Here is a 23,598-nt window from a genome sequence, read left to right as displayed (position 1 = left end):
CACTTGACTCTAGGTGTCTACAGCTTTCCCTGCATGCAGGCTGCATAAGAGACCGGGGATTCTTGTTCATACACAGGAGCCAGGGCAAGAGAAACCGCAAAAGGCCATATTCCACATAAAAGGATCCCATGAGCTTTAATCTATAGGGTGACACTTCAGGAATTGCTTCTTTTACTTAAATGAAATTCTATAAGAAGGAAACTTTACTTCCTTGCTGTAACTGGCAAACTGACATCATTTGCTTTAAGGTCAGTGTGAAAAATACAACATGAAAACAAGGTTACTTTATTTAGATACTGTCATCTTCCAAAGATGAATTCCTTAGCATGTTTTAAGAATTGGTGAGGAGTAAAAATTTTAGAGAGGTATTAAAGACATAATAGTGCCAAACTGTGAATTTTCATTAAAGATATCAGACCAACCAAAGGAAATTGAAGGAGGAGCATTTATTTACTCTGTACTTCGGTGTTATTTAGTGCCATATCTGTAATCACTACAAATGATCTTGTTTATTGTCAGTGGTGTGACCCCCTACACACTGAACACAATGAAATAATCTTGCTTGCTCTCTCTTTCTCTTCCCCTCCATCTCTTTTATTGCTTTTTCTAGCAGCAGGAAGGAGAAAGAACTAGTGATGTCCTTAGAAGCTGCACAATATCCTGGTTGCTTTCAATCTAAGAACACTTTTTACTTAGGTTCATTAATTAGATACATTAATTGATGAGACAAAGAATTAGACACTTTAATTAAATATATAAATAAATAAAACTGTAACATATTAACAAGCTGCAATGTAAGTAGCTTAAGTTTTTCACCTGGCATTCAAATTCTATAAACCAAGCCAATGCTACTGGAAGGACAGCTCAGTTTCAGCCATGTCTCCATGATGAAAAGCATTAGACCGAGAAGTCACCTTTTTGGTATTTTAAGACATATTTAATCACTGAATTTGGAAGACAGCTTCCAGTACTTGAATGCCCAGGAAAAAATATTAAGCAATCAAGTTTTATCAGTGATGACCAATAAAAGGGAAAAGCTAACTTCAGCCCTAACTGTCATTGTTAAGGTGGGTTGGGTGACCTTCAATATCCTTTAAAAGACTGATGGCCCTGAATGCTTAGGATTCTGAGAGAAATGAATTTTGAAGATGAAATAGGGAATAGTATGTCACTGTAAAGATGCGCAGAGGTACTCTCTCACATGAACAGAGACCAAAGTGTATCTGCTTTTATTCCTCAAAGGGAATAATGCGAATTATATTTTGTAAACTAATGGCCAGTGTAGTCTATAAACATGCTTGGTTTTAACACATCTGAAACTTTCTAGGTTACTACATACCATCCCACTCTCAAAAGGGGTGATATTTTCAAGTATAGCTCATATCTACAATTTAAGAGGTTTCACAAGGGAAGGAATACAGGGGAATAATATTTGTTGAGCAAAACCTAATGCTTCATCTAATGCCTGAAGCAACCCTGGGAAGGTTATTGTTCACATTTTATAGATAAAGAAGGTAATGCTCTAATCTCATGTAATTAGCCCAAGTAAATGATCGGCAGTTAGGATATAAAATAAGGCTTTAACAAGTCCCAAATGTTGATGCATTTTTTTTATTCTATAATGCCTGTTTGAATCAATGGTTTGATAATATCACCATCAATTTGTAACAGGGCTATTGTTTCTACATACTTAGCCTCTCTCTGCTTTCCTGTCTTCTGGCAATAACACCTTAATTTTTACTTTGGGGAGCTAGAGGTCTCACAATGTTAGTCAGGTACTTTAGATGGAGCTGACCCCCAACCTTTGAAACAGATGGCACATGACCAAACTTGTCCAATCAGGTCACTCCATCTCCATGTAGACTAAAGATTGCTACAAAAAGTTAGGTACTCCTCCCTTGAGTAGTAAAATCTCACTCCCCTCTTGCTGAACCTAGGGTGGCCCTAGCCATTTGCTTGATGAACAGAATGCAGCAGAAGTGACATTCTAGATTTCTTAGGACAGGTAATAAAAAACCTTGCAGTTTCCACCCAAGTCCCTTGGATGTCTCTCTGGGAGTCCTGAGCCATCTCCTTAGAAGACCACTACATGGCCTTCAATTGATACATATGGAAGACAGTTATGAGAGTGTAGCTGTACTTCTGATAGTGGGTGAAGAAAATTGAAGGGAGCTAATGATGCTAGTGTCTAATTTTTTAAAGAAGATTTTCTTAAGCTGGCTATTCTTTATTCTTCATATTGATAAAGTAGTCTCTACTTTTAAAAGTTAGTGAGTGATGTTTCTGAAAAATAAGTTTTTTGGAAGTGTCTCAATTCTATATTTTGGCAATAAATAAATAATAAAAGAAGCAGAATGAAGTTTGTAAGCAAATGACCAGGCCTGATTATTGCAGTGCTGCTTCGTGGCAGCTCTGTGAAGTGCATGAGATCTTCAAGTGTAAGATGGGTAAGACTCAGGTTTATGTAACTTTGACTAAGTTATGTAACTTCTGTAAATCTTGGTGCTGGTGTCCTCTATTATTAACATGGTGATAATCATAGTGCATCTATCTCAGAGTTGTGATGATTATATAATAAACAGGTAATACAGAAGGAACTGGGAAGACTTGTCATGTATGTGCTATGCATGATATTAATGATGATGATTACCATTATCACTTATATTACCTAGAACTATTCCTGGTATATAACAAGTGCTCAATTAAATGCTGGATATCACTTATAGCGTCTTCTGTAATTCTTCTTCAAATATGAAATAATATATTTGATTTGAATTTGAATAAGTAAACTATATGGAGAATAATAAAGACAATGATTTCAGTAAATTATCTATGGTAACTAACTACCAGGAAAATATTAAAAATTAGAAGTCTGGTAAATATCACCCATAATTAAAAAATAGTATTCTTAACATTCAGCAGAGATGGGAGCAAGATGGCAATTCCAGGCAGGCAGTATGAGCTTATTTTGCCAATGAAAACACAGCACTTGCATCCTGTTTTGCAAAAACCATTAGTGGTAGGGAATGATTCTGATGATGATGAGACCTCCATGAGTAAAAGCCTTCAGAGGGAAGCAACTAAAAAGCAAGCAATGAAAAAGACCAAAGTGGAAATCCAGAAGACCCTTGCTGAAGATTCCACTGTATATGAATATGACAGTATTTATGATGAAATACAGAAAAAAAAGGAAAAAAGTAATCCCAAACTGCTTTTGGTAAAAGACCGAAAGCCATCACAACTTACTAAAAGCAGTTGAGATCAGAAAAAAGGAAGAGGAAAAAAGAATGGAAAAGAAAATACAGAGAGAATGAGAAATGGAAAAGGAAGAATCTGATGATAAAGAGGCATTTGTGACATCTGCTTATAAGAAAAAACTGCAAGAGAGAGCTGAAGAGGAGGAAAGAGAAAAGGGGGCTGCTGCATTTGAAGCATGTTTGGATGTAACCAAGCAGAAAGATCTCAGTGGATTTTATAGGCATCTATTAAATCAAGCAGTTGGTGAAGAGGAAGTATGTAAATGCAGCTTTTGTGAAGCTATGTCTGGGATAAAGGGAGAGGAATCAAGGGGTTATTCCAACGAAGTAAGCTCAGAGAATAGAACAAGACATGAGAAATGCATTCTCCAAATTGCTATTAAAGTAGAAGGAAAACCTGGATGCAGATAGGGACTTTTATGCTAATGACAATAAGGATGATTAAATGGAAAGAAACAATAAAGTGAACTGAAGAAGAGGAAAGAACACAGACCTCTGAGAATGACTCCAGGCATCACAGGAATCATACCCACTCAAGGTCATCTAGGGAAGAAAGAGAACATGGTACCAAAAGCCATGTAAAAAGTTTCAAGTTAAGGAGACATGAGAAAAGGGAAGATAAGCACCAGGAGAGATAATCCAGGGACCAGGAGAACTATTATGCTGACCGTGATTACCAAAAAGAAAAGAATGATTCCCCTAGACACAGAGAGGCCAGTCATAGAAATTCCCATTGGAAGAGACATGAACAAGAAGATAAACTGAGGGAAAGAGACCAAAGAGAAAGATGACAGAGAATGGAAAAGGGAGAAAGACAGAGAGAAATATCCCAAAAGAGAACAAGAAAGAGATAGGAAATGAAATGATCATGACCGACACTGTGAGAAAGGAGGAGGGAATGAAGAGAAAAACAAAGAAAAGGAAGAACATATGAAAACAAGGAAAGAAAGATATGAAAACAGAAATAGAGAAAAATGAGAAGTAAATGTTCAATCTTCAGAAAGACAGCGAGACAGAAAGGAAAGCAGCCTGAAATCTAGGGCAAAGGATAGGTTTCTTGACCAGGAAAGATCCAATAAAATGAGAAACATGGAAAAGGACAAAGAAAGAAACCCAGAGAAATTCTCTAGTTCTGAAACATGACTGGGAACAAAACACAGAATCACAGGAATGCCAAGAGATTGGCAAAGAACAAGAGAGACCACACGAGACACTGAGCAAGTTTGCAAAACGGAGCAATGAAGAAACTGTAATGTCAGCTAGAGACAGGTACTTTTCCAGGCACATGGCATGGGTTAATGCAAAGACATACACTGAGAAAGAAGATGATTGACATCCTGGAACATGCTGTGTGAACACATAAAGGAGTATGTTAGAAATGGCAAACTATATTTTCAAGATTAATTTTTGGTTTAGGGTTAAGTCAAAAGTCACTCCTTTTATCTCGAATATTTGACTGAACTGATATATAGTATTTACTTATCAGTATCCCATTCTTGGTTGTATTCAAGCAACCTAAAGAGTGCTAAATCTTGGTAGGTATTTTTTGAGGAAAATTGGCTCCATTATAAGCATTAAAAAATAATTTAAACAGATTTCCTAATGTTGGTTTTGTTGCAAGAGCTATTTGTTTTGTAAATACTGTGTTTCAGATAAAATCAAGTGGATTTGAATGTAGAGAATATTGTTATGTTTATGTTTTGAAATTTGTATTAAAGTATAAAATATAGATAGATACACACCTTGTCTAACTTTGTAGCTCAGGCATACTTGGCTTCAATGAAAATAAAAATAGTGATATAGCTGTACTTTTAGTTCATGTTCTTCTTTTAAAACTAATGTCCTTTTTTTCATTAAAAATCACTTTAATCCTGAAAAAAAGTATCCTTTTAAATTTTAAAAGTATAACATTTACATACATATTTAAAAGTATATATTTACATATATACATATTTAACCAAACATTCTTAATATTTAGAGTAAGAGATTCATTATTATCATTTTATAGTATAAAAAACTAATGATATTTACCAAGCACATACCCTATTGACTCCATTCAATTAATTTAGGTTTTATTGTTTAGATATAAGAAAAATGGTTACCTTTGCTAGTATATTTCTAACTGAGCTTTAGAAGGAATAAGTTATTTCAAATTGTCTGCTAGTAGAAATATATGATTAGAAGCCTCCTAAATTTATTAAGATAATTACATTAATAACATTTATGGCAGCTGCATTTGCTAATAGTGTTATTTTCACATTTGTTTTAATATCTTTTACTTCATGTTTAAACTTAACATCTCAAGAGGCTGAACCTTGTTTTCATATTTATTGCTATCCAACTATTTATACTGTATGTTTATTTAAATATAGCAATGGATATATTCTTGAATGTGAGAAGCAAATGAAACATGATTGCAAATGATCTAATGAGTTTTTTCCCCCTTTCAGGGGCAAAGAAACAACTAGCAAAGTGGAGAGATGCATTCACATTTGTGTCTTCTTAATATTCACTCTGAAACATCAATACGATACCTGGCCTTTCTCTTGTTCTTCTAAATATGAAAGAACAAACTGAAATAAATAGATATAAAATATTAAGGACTGTACTGTTTACAGCAAGGAGAAAAATTTTAACTGATATTTACCTGATCACCAGAGAGAAATAATTTCCTGATTTCTTCCCTTTAGTTTTCAGTGGAGCCCACTAAATCTGACACCTTTCTGCATTTTTATTTTTGTTTTATTTATTTTCCCTTTACTGTGCAAAATAATACAGTAGAAAGACCATTGAATTGGGAGTCAAAATTCTCTAGTATAAGTCTGCACTCTTTTGTTAATTAACTGTGTCATCTGGTTTGACTAACTCAACTTTTTTTGAGTCTCACTTTCTTTATCATAAGAAGTGTGTGAACTCTAAATTTTAGATGCAGTGTAAATTTTGGTAGTATTTTATGGATAGTAAGGAGCATAGATGGCTGAGGCTTATGCCCTGAGATTCACAATTCAGAAATGTTATGTTGTACCCAGCCAACCATGTGTGACCTCTGGGTTAGCAAAGAATGCAAGTGCTGTTCAGGAGACAGGACTGTAAATTATGCATCCTAAAACTCAATGTGGTATTACTGAGCCTGACTTCTCACTTCACAAAACTCCACTTTCTGAGTGGAAGCGAAAATATAAAAGAGGACTATGTAGAGTCGTATGTGCATATCTGAGTGTAAGTGAGTGTGTGCACATGCATGCTATCTATCACTTCATCACCTGAAAGCCTACTGATCTACTTAGGTGAAGTGCTAAGCTTTGGGGATACAGAGATTGCCAAAGTGCTGTCTATTCTTTTCTCTTGAGGTTCTCAGAGTCTAGTGGTCATTGCAAGGTAATAAGTGAGCAATTGTGGTTTAGTGTAGTAAGTCCTGTTGCAGAATGAGCAATGGACACAACAGCAGCAGAGGTGAGAGACAACATTCTCAGCTTTGAAGGGTGATTTAAGAAGACTTCTGTTAGGAGGTGGTAAAGCAAAACAGGATAGAAAAGAACAGGGGTGGCAGAGGGACCAACTTTTGCAAATGCCTAAACATGAGAGGAAACATGGAGCAAGGATATGGGGACAGATCATTAAAGGTCATACAGGCACAATAATGACATTGGACTTCATTTTGAGATAACAGGACTCAAAGTTACATACAATACAGGTCTTTATCACCATAGTTCAGAAAGGACATAACCTCATTGTAAAAGCCCTCTGGAGACCGGTACTTCAGCAAAATGGGTCCACTCCTTCCAGTCCCATTTTATTCTCTCTTTCAATATCCTATTTCTCTTAGGTGTAACTTCAATTTTCTACCTACCAGACAGTGCCCACATTCTGCAGATCTTATTTTGCTTTTCTTTGAGTTTTCTCTATCATTCTCTGAAAATTATTGAATAAGCTACTCATGGGATAATGGCTAATAATGATTAGATACATCACCTGTTCAAGGGGCTTTGGGTTTTAAAAACAATTAGAACTTGAACAGTAATTTTTAAAGATGTCTCCCATTTTTCATGGTCTCTATTAGTCCTTGCTAATAAGCTTACCTAATTCTTACATAATTTAAATTAAAATTCAGATAATACTAGAATCTTATTTTTGTTCACATAAAACCAGGAGTGCATTCCTTTTTCTTAAGAATGGGTTAACCTAGTGAAAGAGTGGAATGTGAAATTTCAGGAGAGAGGGCTTCAAGGGAGATACATCTGAATAGGATGCTGAAGGAAATCTGGTCAGCGTCCTTCAATTAAATCCACAACTGCCTCTCCCTCTACCTTTGGGAGGATAGAATGGACATGAAATGAACTCTATATATACAGGTGACATCTCACACTGATTAACTTGTGTCCTTTGTTTTCCCATTGGACCATACAATGCAGAATTTCCCCAGGCTCCTTTGTTAACCTGTTTGTGATAATTAAACACAAGAATACATATAAAGTACCTAGCACTGCACCTGACACATACCAGGTAATAAATATTAGTTCTTCTCTTTTATACACAGAGACTTAGTGACATATTACTACCTACAGACCTATGTGACCGTGATGAGGATGTTTGACTCATGCATCAGAGAAACTGGAGTTAATTTTTGGCATCACAGATGATCCTCAAACATACCCACTGAGCTCCTGTCTTCAGGCCTCTGCCCTTGTACTTTGTGCTTCTTCTATTTCTTCTTCCATGATTTTGCTTGGCCAGCTCTCTCATCTCCTAGCATTTGCTCAACTCTCACTTGTTCCATGAGCTCTATCTGTACCACTTTAACATTATTACTTAACCTTTTTTTCCCCAGAGTACTGGGTCCAACATAACCTATTATATTTTTGGATGAACTTATAATTTCCAAATATATGTTATTTTCAGTATTTTTTTTTACAAAAATTGCTCTGATTCCCCCATTGGAATGCAAGTTCTTCAAGGGCAAAGGTTTTTCCTGTTTTATTCCCGGATGTGTCTCAGGTGTTTATATCTGCTCCTGGCACAGAGGGAAAAACAAATTCTCAAGTGTCATGGAAATTAAGTTATATAATGACATCCAGTGAAAGCTCAAGAAATGTTATAAAATATGTATTTTAAAAGCCCAAGATTTTTTTTCTGGACAATTGGGAATTTTCCATGTTGTTACAGACTGAATGTTTATGTAACCCCAAAAGTCATAGGCTGAAGCCCCAACCCTCAGTGTGGCTCTATTTTGAATAAGTAATTAAGGCTAAGTGAAATCGTGAGACCAGGCCCTGATCTGATAGGATTAGTGTCCTTACAAGAAACATCAGAGAGTTCATTATCTCTCTCAAGAAGGGGGTCGTCCACCAGCTAAGATAAGAGTCCTTACCAGAAATCAGAGCCTTTGTTGTGGACTTCTAACCTCTATAACTGTGAGAAAATAAATTTCTTTTTGTTGGGAAACACCTTGTCTTGTTTCTGGAACTATAGCTCCACCAACAGCCAAGAGGGCCCCTAGGCTGGAAATAATCAAGGAGGCCTTGAGAAAACAGGCCACTGAGGAGATGAAACTGTCCCCCTGGCACTGTGATGGTTGGTAGTCAATGATGGGTAAGATCCCTCGAAGAAAGGGACAACCTAAGCCAGACACAGCCGAAATAGACAGCAGGACACATGGAGAAAGGGCAAAAAGACCTGCACCCCCCGTCTCAGCCTGGACATGGCTGGGGTCCTAATTCTATCTGAAAGAAGTCTTCTTGTCTCTTGGCGGCTCCCTCCCCCTACCTGGCTCAGTCTTGAAACAATACTGGAGACAGTCCTAAAGTGGATTTGGCACTTTCCAGGGGAAATCAGGCCTGGAAGTAAATTCTTTAAAGCATACTTTGTTTATCTCTCAAAACCTGTGATAGCGAGCTCATGCTGAGAAGGAAATTCACATTATTCACAGACTCTAACCCTAAACTTTTTGGCACTCTTATGGTTACACTCTCATGTTTACTGGTCTCTGCTCAGACCCATGTAAATCAGTGTGTTCCTACCATTTGTTTTCTTCAAAACATCATCTATTCTCTGTAAACATTAACATACTGATGTAATGACATCACCTGTTCATTCCTATTACCTAGCCCCACCGATAACCCTTTCAATAAAAGCCTTTGGACAAAGGGACTTGGGGTCTTCTCTACTAGAGGGAAGAGCCATGTCTCCTGGAAAACAGAGAGGGATTTGCAATGACTGATGTTTATTCCCTCCATCTGTGACAACCCCAGGGCGGGCTCTGCGGGATTCAGAGTCCGGCGTCCAACCTCAGCTGGCCCATGACAGTGATCCTCAGATCCAGGAGCCCTGCGCTCTCTGCAACATCTTTTGGTTAAGTGTCCAGTTTGGGTATTTTGTTATAGCAGCATGAATTGTCAAATACGTACATATTTAGATATTTTTGCAAATGGGAGCTTACTTTTGAATAAATATTGCTTTGTAACAATATGACATCATGTTTCTTGTGGAGTCAGATCACTTTCTTATGACTTAGTTTATGTACTTTCACCATCTTCCCATGCACTATAAAGGGTCACTCATTACTTTATCCATATTGCCATTTTGCATATGAAGAAATGGGCTCAGGGAGGTTAAGAGGTTTATATAAGGTCACATAGTGAGAAGTGCTAAGAATCTGGTGTTTCAATCACAGGTGCCCCCATCACACCCCAATTCTTCCCAAGGATGAATCTACTCTTACTGAAAATATAATAATTTTAGAATTGAGAAATTTTGTGAGGCTCCAAAATCATTTAGTAGTACAATATCTGTTCCCCATTATAGATGCTGTATTTCTCACTACAGCTCAGCCAAATGGTAAGTATAGTTAAAGGGTATGATAAAAGGGAGAAGAACTGAGAAATTCTAGCTACTAGTTTTCATCAAACTTGTTTGCTCTCATGTGACTATCTGGTAATCACAGATTATAATTTATGAAGACTTCTCCTGATCTCATTTTTTCCATGTAATATTATTTTAACAAATTTTTTCCTTTATCTCAGTAACACCAGTAGCAAGGATCTCTCCCCCTACCTTATCTCATCATTGTTCTCTATCAGCCTGTGTTTAGTGTTTGTTTTTGTGCAGATTATCTCACTTTTAGTAAAATTTTGGGAACAAAGGTTGGCTCTATGATAAGGTAAATTAGATAAATTATGGTAAATCCAGACAAAAGATGGTCAATAAGCTTTAACTCAAGTTCTAATCCAGTCACTGCCTGAGACCTAGTATTTAAAATTTCAAAGCTGGGTCTAAACCTAAGGACAATTGGTACTGTGACTAATTATCATTGTCTGCCATAATTGACAAGGGCAGGATGGCAACCTCAGAGCTATGGATTTGCTGTGCATGGCCTAGAACTTCAAATATGCAAGGCTCTCCCTGGATCTCAGGCTTTGCTTGAGGCCATAGAGAACATTGTTCTAACCCAGAAAAACAATGGAGAGTATTTATTGCCATAAGAATTCGTGATTCTAATTCATTTGCAATATGTCTGCTTTTGGCAATGGTTCAAATGAAATGAATAGATATATTTTAGTCACTTCTAAAAGAAGGACATTTTCAGGAATATTTCATTGGCAAATTCACTGAAATGGTCATTGTTATGTACTAAGAACACCCTGAAAAATTAACTTCCATGAAAAATTTTATGTCTGTATACCTAGCTATATCTATATCTATCATCTATATCTATATCTATATATGGCACATTTTCACAGTGCAAGAACAATTATTTCACCCTGAATTATTGGGCACTAATGAAAAAATCAGGAACCAATAAAGGAATAGAGGTACTATTCTCATGATTACATTTCCTTATATAAGTCTCTTAGCAGACAGAGAGATTCTCCTGCTGGTCTTGATGAAGCAGCCACTACGCTGTGAACAGCCTACAGAGGACCATGTGATGGGGAATTGCAAGCAGCTCCTAGGACTTGAGGGTGGCTTCTAGTGTCATCTGCCAGACATCTACAGGAAAATAAATCCTGCCAAAGCCTTGACTAAACTTGAGAGTGAATTCTTCTTTCATTAACCTCCAGATGAGAACACAGCCCAGCTGGCACTTTGATTGCAGCTTAATAAGACATTGAGCAGAGGACCTAAGTCATGTCTGAACTCTGACACACAAACACGCTGAATTAATAAATGTTGGTTAAGTTGCTGGATTTGTATGATTTATTATACATAAATAGAAAATTAACATGAAGGAGAGGAATTTAAAATGTGACCTTTGAACTTGAAGAAGGTTATTATAAGATTATAGTCATCCTCAAAATGTCAACATGTGTGATAGAACTTGTTAAAGGACAAAAGCAGACAACACTGGAAGAACAGCTTGCATAATGTATGAATATCCTCTAGACAGTGTTTTCTAACCTTTTGTGTTTGCTAAACATTTTTAAACAGTAGAAATGTTGGTTGGTTGAATGCTTTAAAGGATTAAATTGTTTGTGTTTCTGCAGTTATCTCACTGCACACTTCCTATTGTTCCAAACTCTGTCACTGTTTGAGGAGAACAATTTGTTCCCTGACTCTGCCCTTTTATATATGTAGGAGGAAACTCTCCCATATTCCAGTTAACATACTTTGGTATTTGTTGTCTGCTTAACAGAATGCAGTACTTCTTACCTTTTACCCACATCCAGATGAACTCTGTTCTTTATTTCAGATAACCCACAAATTTTATATCCTTACAGCCTTTTCTTGTAACCTTTGTTTTTGAGCAAATATGCTCAGTTTTAGCAGGAGTCATTTTTATTTCTTGGTCATATTTTTGATTCTTTGAAGGGACTGTGACATACCTGTGTAGCATAGCACAAGGTTGAAACTTTGTCCCCTGCTACCTTTGGGGAGACTTTCATTTTAAATGGCCATTAATAGTTTTGTTGGTGCAGATGGGGAACATTTTAAAGCTTTTTAGCTGAAATGTTAAGGGTTGGATGGTAAATTTGCAGTAGAGTGGTAAAAAAAGGGATTGATAACCACAATTCAGATTTGGTAGATGATTTCCTTTTCTTTTTAGAGACTGAATCAGGTGTGAGAACACTTGAAATATAATGACATGGCAGGGAAAGCTGCAGGTCTGTAACTGTGCTTTTGTGTGAACAAGGTGAAATTAATCAAGTCAGCTGAAAGTCCCTCTGGCAGGCTCTGCAGGAACAATGTGTCTGTTGTCCTTGGATCCTGGTTGAAATCCTAGTTAATATGCTCCAGAATGCACCCCGAGTCCAGGGATATCCCTTACAGTGCCACAGCAGGCAAATGAACACTGCCTGCTCTGTGAACAGTTTGTGTTCAGAGCAATGTGGGTGATGATGGAAGTGAAGCAGCCCTGCCAGTGTTCGAACAAAAGCCCAGCAAGCAGTTTCTCTCTATCTCAACCTGGTGAGCACAGTAAGGGATGTGTGGTTGGACAGGAAAGATCTTTACAAGAAAAATGCCTGTGGTGGACTAAGAGGATACACAAGATCCGTGGCTGGAAAGATTCACTTTCTGCTTTTTGTTTGGTTGCACATAAATGGGGCTAAAATATAATCAATCTTCCATCATTTTCTTGTCCCTTTTTGAAGGGTTATATATATATATATATATATATATATATATATAACCCTTCAAAAAAAGAAAGCAGTTAAAATTCAGTTTGCTGTACATTAGATTATCTTTTTCTTGTCCCTTTTTGAAGGGATATATATATATATATATATATATAACCCTTAAAAAAAAGAAAGCAGTTAAAATTCAGTTTGCTGTACATTAGATTATTTTTTTCTGAATTATCAAGTTCATCCAGACTGTATGATGATGGTGGTGTAATAATGATGATAGTGACCATGGCTATCATTGTCACGAGGTCACTACATCATCATCTATTTACTTAATCATTTTAGCAGTATTGAGCACTTAGTTTAAATACAGAAACAAACCCATCAGTGCCATTTCACTGACTTCCTTTTTAAAACATGTATTATTAGAAAATAATATTTCTTTCTGGGGAAATAACACATATCAGCTTTTTGCCAGAAAGCCTTCCCTATCAGGAATGATTTTTAAAACATTATTATGGTAAAATTCATATAACAAATACAGTTTATTATCCATTTTAAAGTGTATGATTCAGAAGATTTTAGTGCATTCACAATGTACAATTATCACCACAAACTAAAGTTTTCCTGATCCCTAAAGGAAACCCTGTACCAATAAGCGTCACTCTCCATTCCTCTCTTGCTATAGCCCCTGGTAACCAGTAACTTCTGTCTGTCTTGAAGGATTTGCCTATTCTGGACATTTCAGATAAATGGAAGAATGCAATATTTGGCCTTTTGCATTTGGCTTTTCCACATGGCATAATATTTTCGAAGTTCATTCATGTTGTAGCATATATCACCCCTTTTTATGGCTGCATAACCTATTGCATGAATACAATCACATTTTGTTTATTCATCCATTGATGGGCATTAGGGTTATTCTTTTTAGCATTATGTTATTATAAACATTGGTGAAAGAGCTTTGGTTTGAATACATGCTATTATAAACCATGTATGTAAACTTTTTGTTTTTAATATGTCTTCCATTCTTTTGGGTCTTGGAATAATTTTAAGGCTTGATTTTCAGTTTTTGGACCTGCTGATGACAGGATTCAACAACATCATAGCTTTTTGCATGTTACAGCTCTAAGAACTTCAAGAAGAAGCTGTTTGATTTGGATGATGAAGGTAACTATGGAAGATGGAGGTACACGTGGAGGAGTCAGGGGGAGAGGAGCATGCAGGACAAGGAGCTTGGTCCTCTCTGAAATAATTCTAATTCCCCATCATCTGCTATAGTGGTAGTGTTTGAGATTATATTTATTTGCTTATGATTATTGGTCTGTCTATATTCTCCTGTGTTTCTGGGAATATATTCTGTTTCTATCCAGTTACTCAATGTTTAATAATATGTGCAAACATTAAATATTTAATGTTTAGAAATCCATCAATTGTCTGAAATATTGGATCTAATGATCACAAATCAGTATATTTGCACACTGTAGTCCAGATTTCATTAACAACTATTTTGTGTTTAATGACAATTTTTTTGTTTCTGTGTATTCTAAAGCATAAGAAGACCCAAATTTATTTTGCCTAGCAGACAATAAAAGGAATAATTATAATCCATATTTATAAAATGGAGTTAATAAGAGTTAAGTAACTTAATATGTTTAAATTGCTTAGAACAGTGCCCTAAATATAATTCAGTTTTTATCATTATTGCTAATTCAATATACAGCAGAAAAAATGGTATTTTAAAAATTAAATCAAACCATGTCATCCCCTTCAAAGCCTTTCTACTTTACTGACAGTAAAATATTGGCATGAGCAAATTTGACTTTTAACTTCCTAAAGATTTTTTGACTATTTTTCTTCTTGCTTACTCTGCTCCAACCATGCAGGTTCTTTCTTAGAACAGATCAAAATTCTCTGCCACAGGGACATGGCACTGGCTTTTCCCTCTGCAGGAATGAATATTCCACACTTCCCTTGGCTTGGTTGCTGCTATTCTGGTGCAACTTTGCTGCAAAGTCACTTTCTGTGGGTGCCTTCTTGCTAAGGAGACTCTCCATTAATAATTTCTATTTCTCCTCTTATATGCTATAGTCAAATGGTAGCCTAATTACAACCTGCAGTTTCTTTATTTAATTCCCACTGACTACAAAAGCAACCTAGACAATATATAAGCAACTGGGGGTTGGCTATGTTCCAATATAAATTTCCTAATAGCTTGTGGTGGACCAGACTCAGTGTGTAAGTGAAGTCTGCTGCCAGTACCTGAGAGCCCTGCTCCACAAGGTGTAAGTACAGAAATTGAGTGTAATTGTTTAGAAAATTTTATGCCAATTTGGCAGAGTCATTTTATGTCTGTGAAATCTAATAATAATTTGAGCTTGTATTTTATAACTGTGTTTCTTTTCCTTTCACTTTTATACTAATTCATTCTAATTGTATTTTATAGAATTATTGGTCTATGACAGATTGGTTATTATAAAAAATAATACAAATTTTTTTCATAAAAGAGAGTTTGAAAAGCACTGGTTTAGAAAGATAACAAAATCAGCCAAATTCATTACCCCAAATCAAGCTGATCCCAATAATTATATAGAGAATTATTTTCCCCCATCACACCGAAACCCAGAACAATGTTTGGAGCTTCCTGGAGCCACATCCAAGAGCCTAGAAAGGAAGGCATTGTATAGGAGGGCACAACCAAAAGGTGGACAGAAATTGAGCACAATGATGTCAGTGGAGAGTTTGATAAAACCTGCAGTTTACTTGTTAATTGGTTGCTTGTGTTTTGCCTATTTCCCCAACTAAGTTTTACCACTGGACTCTACTTGTATATAAGCCAACAAATGCCTTCTACTCCTTTTCAAAAAAGTCACTTTGAATTGTTTTCTGTCACTTGTAACCAAAAGAATCCTGACAAATACAAATTTTGTTATGTTTTTGCCTCCCTTATTCATATATTCACTTCCCCAACTATAAACATCATGGGGTTTTATCAAATAACACCTTAATTCTATTAGAACTTTAAAATGTTTTATTGTAAATATTTTTATGGTTACATTGATGGTATTCATATTCTAAATTTAAAATGTTAATTCAAGAATTTTAGTTTGTAGTGTGTATTCTATGAAAGAAAGAAAGAACACTTGAATAAAGGAAAAAAGCAAACAACAACAGCAACAACAACAAAACCATCTCCCTCCTGAGAGTTCAAGATTTGATTGTCATGTCATTGCCAAAATATATTAAGAATGATATGAATGCTTCAATAAAGTGTTTTTAAAAATTGACATAAAAAAAGATTCATTGGAAAATTTTGCTCCAGATGTTCATTGTATCTATCAGTTTGATCCTGACAAATAAAATCATTTGCTTAGTATAAATGAAAATTATGCATGGATCTGAAAAGATATTTTAATACCCAGGCTGCTTTATAAGAGTTAGGAGAAAATATATCTCTTCGATGATTTCCTAAATTTCCAGTTTAATGACATGAATTTGACTACTGTGGTTCCTATCAGGATAAATAAAGGGAAAGATTGTTTAAAAAGTGGAACAGAGAAAATTTACTTATAGGTCAGTATATGTCAAAAATCATGTTTTCTGGAGACAGGCTTTTAAGGCTGTTTCCTGGTGAGTGTTGAAAAGATCTCTCCTGAGCTCATGAAAGTCCCTAAAGATAATTTCAGTCAATCACCCTGATGGTCCACCCTACAGACACAAGCAATATTTCAAATGTTCACTTCTGCATGGTGGCTACTAGAAGAGTGCCCCCCACCCTCGAAAAAAAAGCCACCAAAAGACTTTGGAGGCATTGTTGTGATCCAAAATAGGCTTTTGAATATTCTCTATTTGCATCAGCTTTTGAAAGAAAACTATTTTGTGTCATCAAGTTGTCCTGCATTTCCAGTGACAGCTTGGGCTCTGCGACTACAATGTTTTCAGTCAGGGGTCACCTTGGTCTTTTTTCTTAAAATAATAAACTTCTCTGCTTTAGAGAGATGCAGCTACTTGGACCTGTTAGCCACAGTGTAGTTTTTCTAGTTTGGTTTTTATAGTTTGCACACATGCAGGACTGTTTGTGGTTGGCCCCTAGCATCTGTTTATATCTATGATTTATAATCCAACTTTTATAGATAATAAGTATCTTTGAGAGTGGGGACGTTAACTTATTTTTCTTTGAATACCAGTGTCTGGCTCAATATGTATGTGTGGAATGAAGGATTAGAAAATAATAATCATCATTAAAGATTCTCTCCATTCCAGGTGTTATTATTAGTACTTTCAATATTTCTAGTCCTCACGGAAATCCCATGAGGTAGACACTAATCATATGCCCATTTTATAGATGAAAAAACAAAGTGATTTTTCCAAGGTTATATGATTACCAGTAATCGATAAGCCAAGATTTGAATTTTGATTGAGAATCTCTATTTTATTGTACCAAGGATGGAACTTCAAGTCACTGGTCACTGTAAGTGAAGAGTGTACTAACTACCAAGCAAGGGATTGGTGATTGAAGTCACCGCTAGATGATGCCTTCTAGAGTGGCATCAGACCCAAGTAGATCCTTTGGAAAAGTTCAATTAGTTGGCTACCAATCAAGGATCATTATCCAATGGTAGGTGATTCCTGAATATTTCTCTCCACCCATGCACTGCATCCTAATCCAAGTTCTTATCCCCTTTTTCTTGGGCTAATAGCTATTTCCTCTCATGCATATATTCTCCCCACCCCCACCAGTCCATTCTATACACAGTAGTCAGAGTCATCTAAACAACAAAGTATGCAAACACACCATTCTATGTCAGTTCCCTACTTTAAAACCTTCACTGTATTACATATAACGTTAGGAAAACATCAAAATTCTCATCTGAGTATGGAAAGTCCTTTGTGAGTGGCCCTGCTACTTTTCCAGGCTCCTCTCAAGCTCTTTCCGTATATCCAGCCACAATCTGTCTACTTCCATTTCCTGGAGGAACCACACTGTTTCCTAGCCCAGGACATTTTCTTAAGCTTAGTCTTCTGCCAGACATACTGCCTGTCCATGCTTCTACCCCCTCAATGTGTCACTTTGGCTGCAGACACACTTCTGCTCATCCTTTCTTTTGGTCTCAACTTAACCCTAAAAGTCTTTCTGGATAGATTTCAATTTCAGATGCGATTCTGAATCTAATGAGATTTCATTAGATTTAGATTGCTCTAATGTATATAACATAGCCTTGTCTTGGTTCCCTCTTTTTTCAAGTCTCATTGTACCCTTATAATTACTTGTTGAATATCTGTCTGCCTTCCTCATATTCCCAGTATCTATCAGGTCTGTCACATTGTTGAAACTCCATAGTTGTTGAATGAATTAATGAAAATATGTTAAATAACTAAAATTGTATTACTTCTAGGAACCATTACCTTAGAGGTGAAAAAGTTTATAAAACATATCTTGAAAATTTAAATAGTTGGTAGCTCACTGAAATATGGTGCCCAAGAACATTCACAATCAGAAAAAAAGTGATATTATAATAATAGATCCAAGCATATACTATGTAAAAGGCATTGTTCAAAACACTGTACAAAGTGGCCATTTTTCATTTTAGTTTTCATTGGCTTTTTCATGATGACCAAGTCAGAGATATTTCTCTTTCTGTTCCTAAAAGCTGGTAAGAAACAACACCAATATAAACAGTTGTGATCATGTTGTTGCTGGTAATAATAAAAATGATTATGACAATGGTGATACAGTGGTATTGTTGTGGGTTACTTTACATTATGTTTTTTATATGCAGCATAATCACATATGGTTCTAAGGACCACTTCATGAGAGAGTTAGGAAGAAATTCTCTCCTAAGAAATTCTAACCTAAGAGAGTTAGGACAGGATGGTTAAGCAACTGCTTATATTTATGTAAATAATAAGGGCAGAGTCAGGATCCACAACAATCTACTCTTTAATTTTTTTTAATTTTATTTTTCAACTACAGTTGATATTCAATACTAGTTTCAGGTGTATAACACAGTGGTTAGACAGATAATTTACAAAGAGGTCCTCTGGTTAGTCTAGTGCCCACCTGACACCACCACCACATCGATCTATTCTTTTTAATGTTTTAAAAGATTAGTGATTGGTTTTCAAATTCTTTTTTTAAAAGGTTTTATTTAATTATTTTTAGAGAGAGGGGAAGGGAGGAAGAAAGAGAGGGAAAGAAATATCAATGTGTATTTGCCTCTTGTGCCCCCTACTGGGAACCTGGCCTGCAACCCAGACATGTGCCCTGACTTATATTCGAACTGGGGACCCTTTGGTTCAGAGACCAGCACTCAATCCACTGAGCCACACTAGCCAGGGCATGTTTTTTTAAAAAAATTAATTATCACCTAAGGGTATGTTTATTGAGCTTTTAAAGCGAGAGAAACATCGACATGAGAGGGAAACATTGATCGGTTGCCTCCTGTATACTCCTCGACCGTGGATCAAACTCACAACCGAGGTATGTGCCCCGACTGGGAATCAGACCCACAAAATTTGGATTTGTGCAACTATGCTCCAACCAACTGAGCCACCTTGCCAGGGTCACGTTAATCTGTTCTTGATATTCAGAATACACACTATTAACCCCTATACTTGACACTATCTGTTCCAATTTTCTATTCAAAATTTGGTAGCTGAAAACAACACAATATTTCAATTTTGTGTGCCCAGCTGAGTGGCTTTCCCTTGGCATCTACCATGGGATTGAAGTCAGTTGAGGTCTTTAGTTATCTAAAGCCTCGGTTGGTCTGGATATACAAGGTAGCTTACTGAAAAGGGCTGCTGCTAACATTACTGTTGTCTTGGGGCTCTTTGAGATCATTGACTGGAGGATCAATACAATTTCTCCATGTTGCCTGGGGGCCTCACAGCACTGAAGGTGGATTTATATATGGATCATTTCAACAGGAGCATTCCCTGATACCAGTGGAAGCTGCAGGGCTTCTTATAACCTGGCCTTGGAAGTTTTGAATGTGACTTCTCTCATATTCCACTGCTCAAGCAAACACTCAGGATATCCCAGGTTGAAGGGAAGAGGAATTAAACTCAACTTGGGGCGCAGTGTATGTGAACAGAAAGGAAAGGAATTGATGAAGTATCTTGGCAACTATATCAACTTACCTTTTTCCTAATTTATTCATACTTAGTACTGATAATCTTTAACACTGATTATGCAGGTAAGAAGGTATGCTTTGCTTTCCTCTTTCCAGGTCTCAAGTGAGAACAACCTCAGGCATTCTTTAGACAAACACAGTGATATTTGATTTGAGAAGATCTATTGTTTGACCTTTTTTTTTTTTTTTTTTTTGCTTGAGAGAAAGAAGGCTCATGCTCACTCTATTTCAAGATGCAAGTGAGAAAATCCTGCAGAACAAACAGGAGCACTTCAAAGGATGTCACTTAAATCACTGTCCATAGAGATCACTATCCCCTTAAATCCTGTGCAGGAAGTTTGGTATTGCCTAACCTGTTATGATGTACATTTCTTCCTTGGTTTCCTTTCTTTCTGGCTCCATATGAGAGCCAGGGGAGCATATATCTCTCTGCAACCCCACAATCAACCCTGAGCTGCTTTAGATATTAGTCCTCGAGCTATGCCTGCAGCAGTGTGACCCTGGATGGGATTGAGAATGTGCCCCCTACTCTAAAATGATTGAGAATTGTAATTGGTGAGTTGAAAAATTCAGTGAAAGCAATAAATGACAAGTTGATCTATAGTCCTCATATACATTTTGGAGAATCTTAAAACAACTAAATGTATAGTATTTGCTAATTTTAAAATGTGATGCCAAGAACTTCTCTTAGATTTAAAGCCCACATTTTGAGGTTCCAATTAGCCAATCTTGCATGACTTACATTTATTATATATAATCCGTGATGTTCAGTTTTGTTTAATTTAAAATAAAATGAGAATTAAAGGCAAATTAAAGACTACTTCCAAGTTTTTAAATGATTTTTCCAACATGCCAATAGGTAATGTTTCTCTTTTGTTTAATCTTTCCAAATATGAAATGATGCATTTTATGTAAAATTGAATTATATATTTCAGTAAGATATACAACAAGAATCATTAGGTTTGGAGACAATCTTGCTAAATATATAACAATTCAATTGGTAAGAACAGGAGTACTCAAATGAACTAAAAAATGGCCTACCTTCTCAGAAGCCTCACCGTGTGGTTTGTTTCCATAGGGGTTCCATGGAGGAAATGGAGAGTGTCTGTTCACCTAGTGTGTGGGTTAGAGGTCAGTTAACAGAGTTTCTGCTGCATTCCTTTGTTTTTCACTCTAGCTATCACTTAACCTCATTGAAAATCACATTGTGCACTGTTCAGAGGAGAATCAGCACCATCTTTTTGTGAAGTCCTGTGGAATCCAAGCCCAGTTTAAACAAAAATTACCATTTTCAAAGTATATTCTATGTGCCAGGAACTGTTCTGGGTGTTTGACATACTTTATCTAATTGTACCATATAGAGAACCCCATACAAGGTAGTGTATCATTTAGGAACTGAATTAAACTGCTAGTGCAGGAATAAAGGAGCTTAAACAGGCATTTAGTTTTTTTTTCCTAAGGAAGTAACAAAATCAAACAGCCCAGGGTTTGGATGGTATCATTAGGAATTCATTCATCATGGGTGACTTCCATTTTCAAAATTATTGCATGATTCAAAATGACAACTGGTATCTTCATATCTGTTTTCTGGCAGCAAATGGTAGAAGGGAGGAAAGTTCTCTGGAAGGCTTATCTAAGTTCTAGAATATATGTCACAAAAGCCACACACTTCTGTGAGGGAGGTTAGTATATATTTTTAGCTGTGTAATTTGATACTTGGCATAAAATCTGGGTTTTTCCACAAAAGAGGAAGAGAACGGATGTTGGGCATCAGCTACCAGACTAGGACCCAGATAGTTACTGTTAGTTTTCTTTTTTTATAGAGCAAGAAACTGAGGTTTGTCAAGATTAAGTTCTTAATCACAGAGCAGTGACAGGTCTGAAATTTAGATCAAGTGTAGTGTTATATACTCTAACTACCAACCCAGTGGGGTTGAATATCTGCCTTAATTTTTAGGAAACTCAAGTTTAGAGAGGTTAAGCCCACAAACAATTACATGTCAAGCAAGATCAGAGACTGACATGGAATCCTGGTTTATCAGATTCCAAAGTGATGCTTTTGAGAAAAGTCAACACAAATTCAGATAGAACCTCATCCTTTTCTGTGCATGAAGCCCCTGGAGAATGTTGCTCAGTATAAGGAAATATGACACATTTAAAATATGCAATTAACAACATGGTTCATTACTCTTAAATCTGTTTTCAAACTTACCTGTCACTAAGTATCCAACTTTTCCTTATCATAAAAATCACCTAAAGTAGTTGTTAAAAAAACAAATTCCCATTTTTTTCCCTTAGAAATTATAGTCAGGAGATGTGGGGTAGAGCCTTGCAAGGTATTTGTGTTTCAAAAATGTCCCAGCTTATCCTCATGATCAGGGTAATGTGGGAAATACTTTTACATGGAAATTCTTTCTTTGTTATTGTTGAGTTCACAAGGAGCTTGAAGAATTGTTTTGTTTGTTTGTTTGTTTTTTGTTTTTCTTCCTTCCAACAACAACAAAAATCCAACAAAATGTTGTTCATTCTTGATCTATTATTCTCCCTGCAAAATGTGGAAATATCACAAGCAAGCTATTATCCAAATTCCAAAGTCACTCACCTTGAAACTTTAGGATTAAAAAGTCATCCATGAATACAGTAAAAATGAAAGCCTACAGTGAAACAACAGAGAACTCAAGCAAACCCTCTTTTCTGATTCATTTATTGGTTTCTTCTTTCATTCATGGAGAAATCAGTTGAACTCAAGGGAATAACAAGGAAACGCAGACTTTTAGAGAAGCAGTTCACTCAGATTCTCTTTGTAGTCTGGCTTCCCTGGGCTCACCGCCTTCACTTTTATGAAAGTCTCAGTGAAAAAGACGGCCATTCTGAGCATTGTGGAAAAGGCTGGATGCAAAAGCCTTGATGACCCATATCCAGAGATTCTGATTTTGGAGGTCTAGGGTGAAACCCACAAAATTACATTTTTAGCAATTTCCCAGGGGTGCTGCTGCTGTTCATCCATAAACAGAACTTTGAATAGCACTATTCTAGAGGAGGGCTTCTCATAGGTTTTGTTCTCAGGATCATTTGATATTCTTAAAATGAGTTGAGGATCCCCAAAACTTTGTTTATCTATTGAGATCTATTGATACTTACTGAATTAGAAATTAAAACTGAGAAATTTAAAAATATATTTATTTGTTAATTCATTTAAACATAACAATAATAAACTCCATGTTAACATAAATACCATATTTTAATGAAAAATAACAATATTTTCCAAAACTAATTAGCAAGAAGAGAGGCTTGCATTAGTTTATAAGTCTCTTTAACATCTGGCTTGATAGAAGAAATTTGTTTAGCTTGAAGTATAGAAAGAAAATCTGGCTTCCCATAGATATATAGTAGGAAAAGGAGTAAATATTATATTATATGGTAATATAATTACCATATAACTATATGGTAATTATAGTAATATGAGGCCTTTTAAGGTAATTGTGGATGTAACTGTGTTTGATACTCAAAATTCAAAAGATAGTCTTTTCGTAAAGTTTAATAATGATGTAGCTCTGAAACCATGTCAGTGAACATGAGAATTTGTTGGTCAATGTCTTGCTTTGAATGCTCTCATCTCCATTAAAGAATCTATAATATCATGAC

General features: G+C 36.0%; 1 protein-coding gene and 1 pseudogene across 1 annotated transcript in view; one reads left to right on the top strand and one right to left on the bottom strand.

The window, feature by feature from the left end:
* TAFA1 (TAFA chemokine like family member 1) overlaps nucleotides 1–23,598 on the bottom strand; it is a 636,921-nt gene that overhangs the window by 25,811 nt on the left and 587,512 nt on the right. The window lies entirely within an intron of this gene.
* LOC129088358 (nuclear speckle splicing regulatory protein 1-like) lies at nucleotides 2,804–4,590 on the top strand (annotated as a pseudogene).

This window comes from Pteronotus mesoamericanus, unplaced genomic scaffold (genome assembly GCF_021234165.1).
Source record: "Pteronotus mesoamericanus isolate MK-2021 breed Mesoamerican mustached bat unplaced genomic scaffold, CSHL_Meso_final scaffold_54, whole genome shotgun sequence".
Classification (NCBI taxonomy): Eukaryota; Metazoa; Chordata; class Mammalia; order Chiroptera; family Mormoopidae; genus Pteronotus; species Pteronotus mesoamericanus.
Note: the sequence above shows the minus strand (reverse complement) of the source record. Positions and strands in the feature narration are given on the sequence as shown.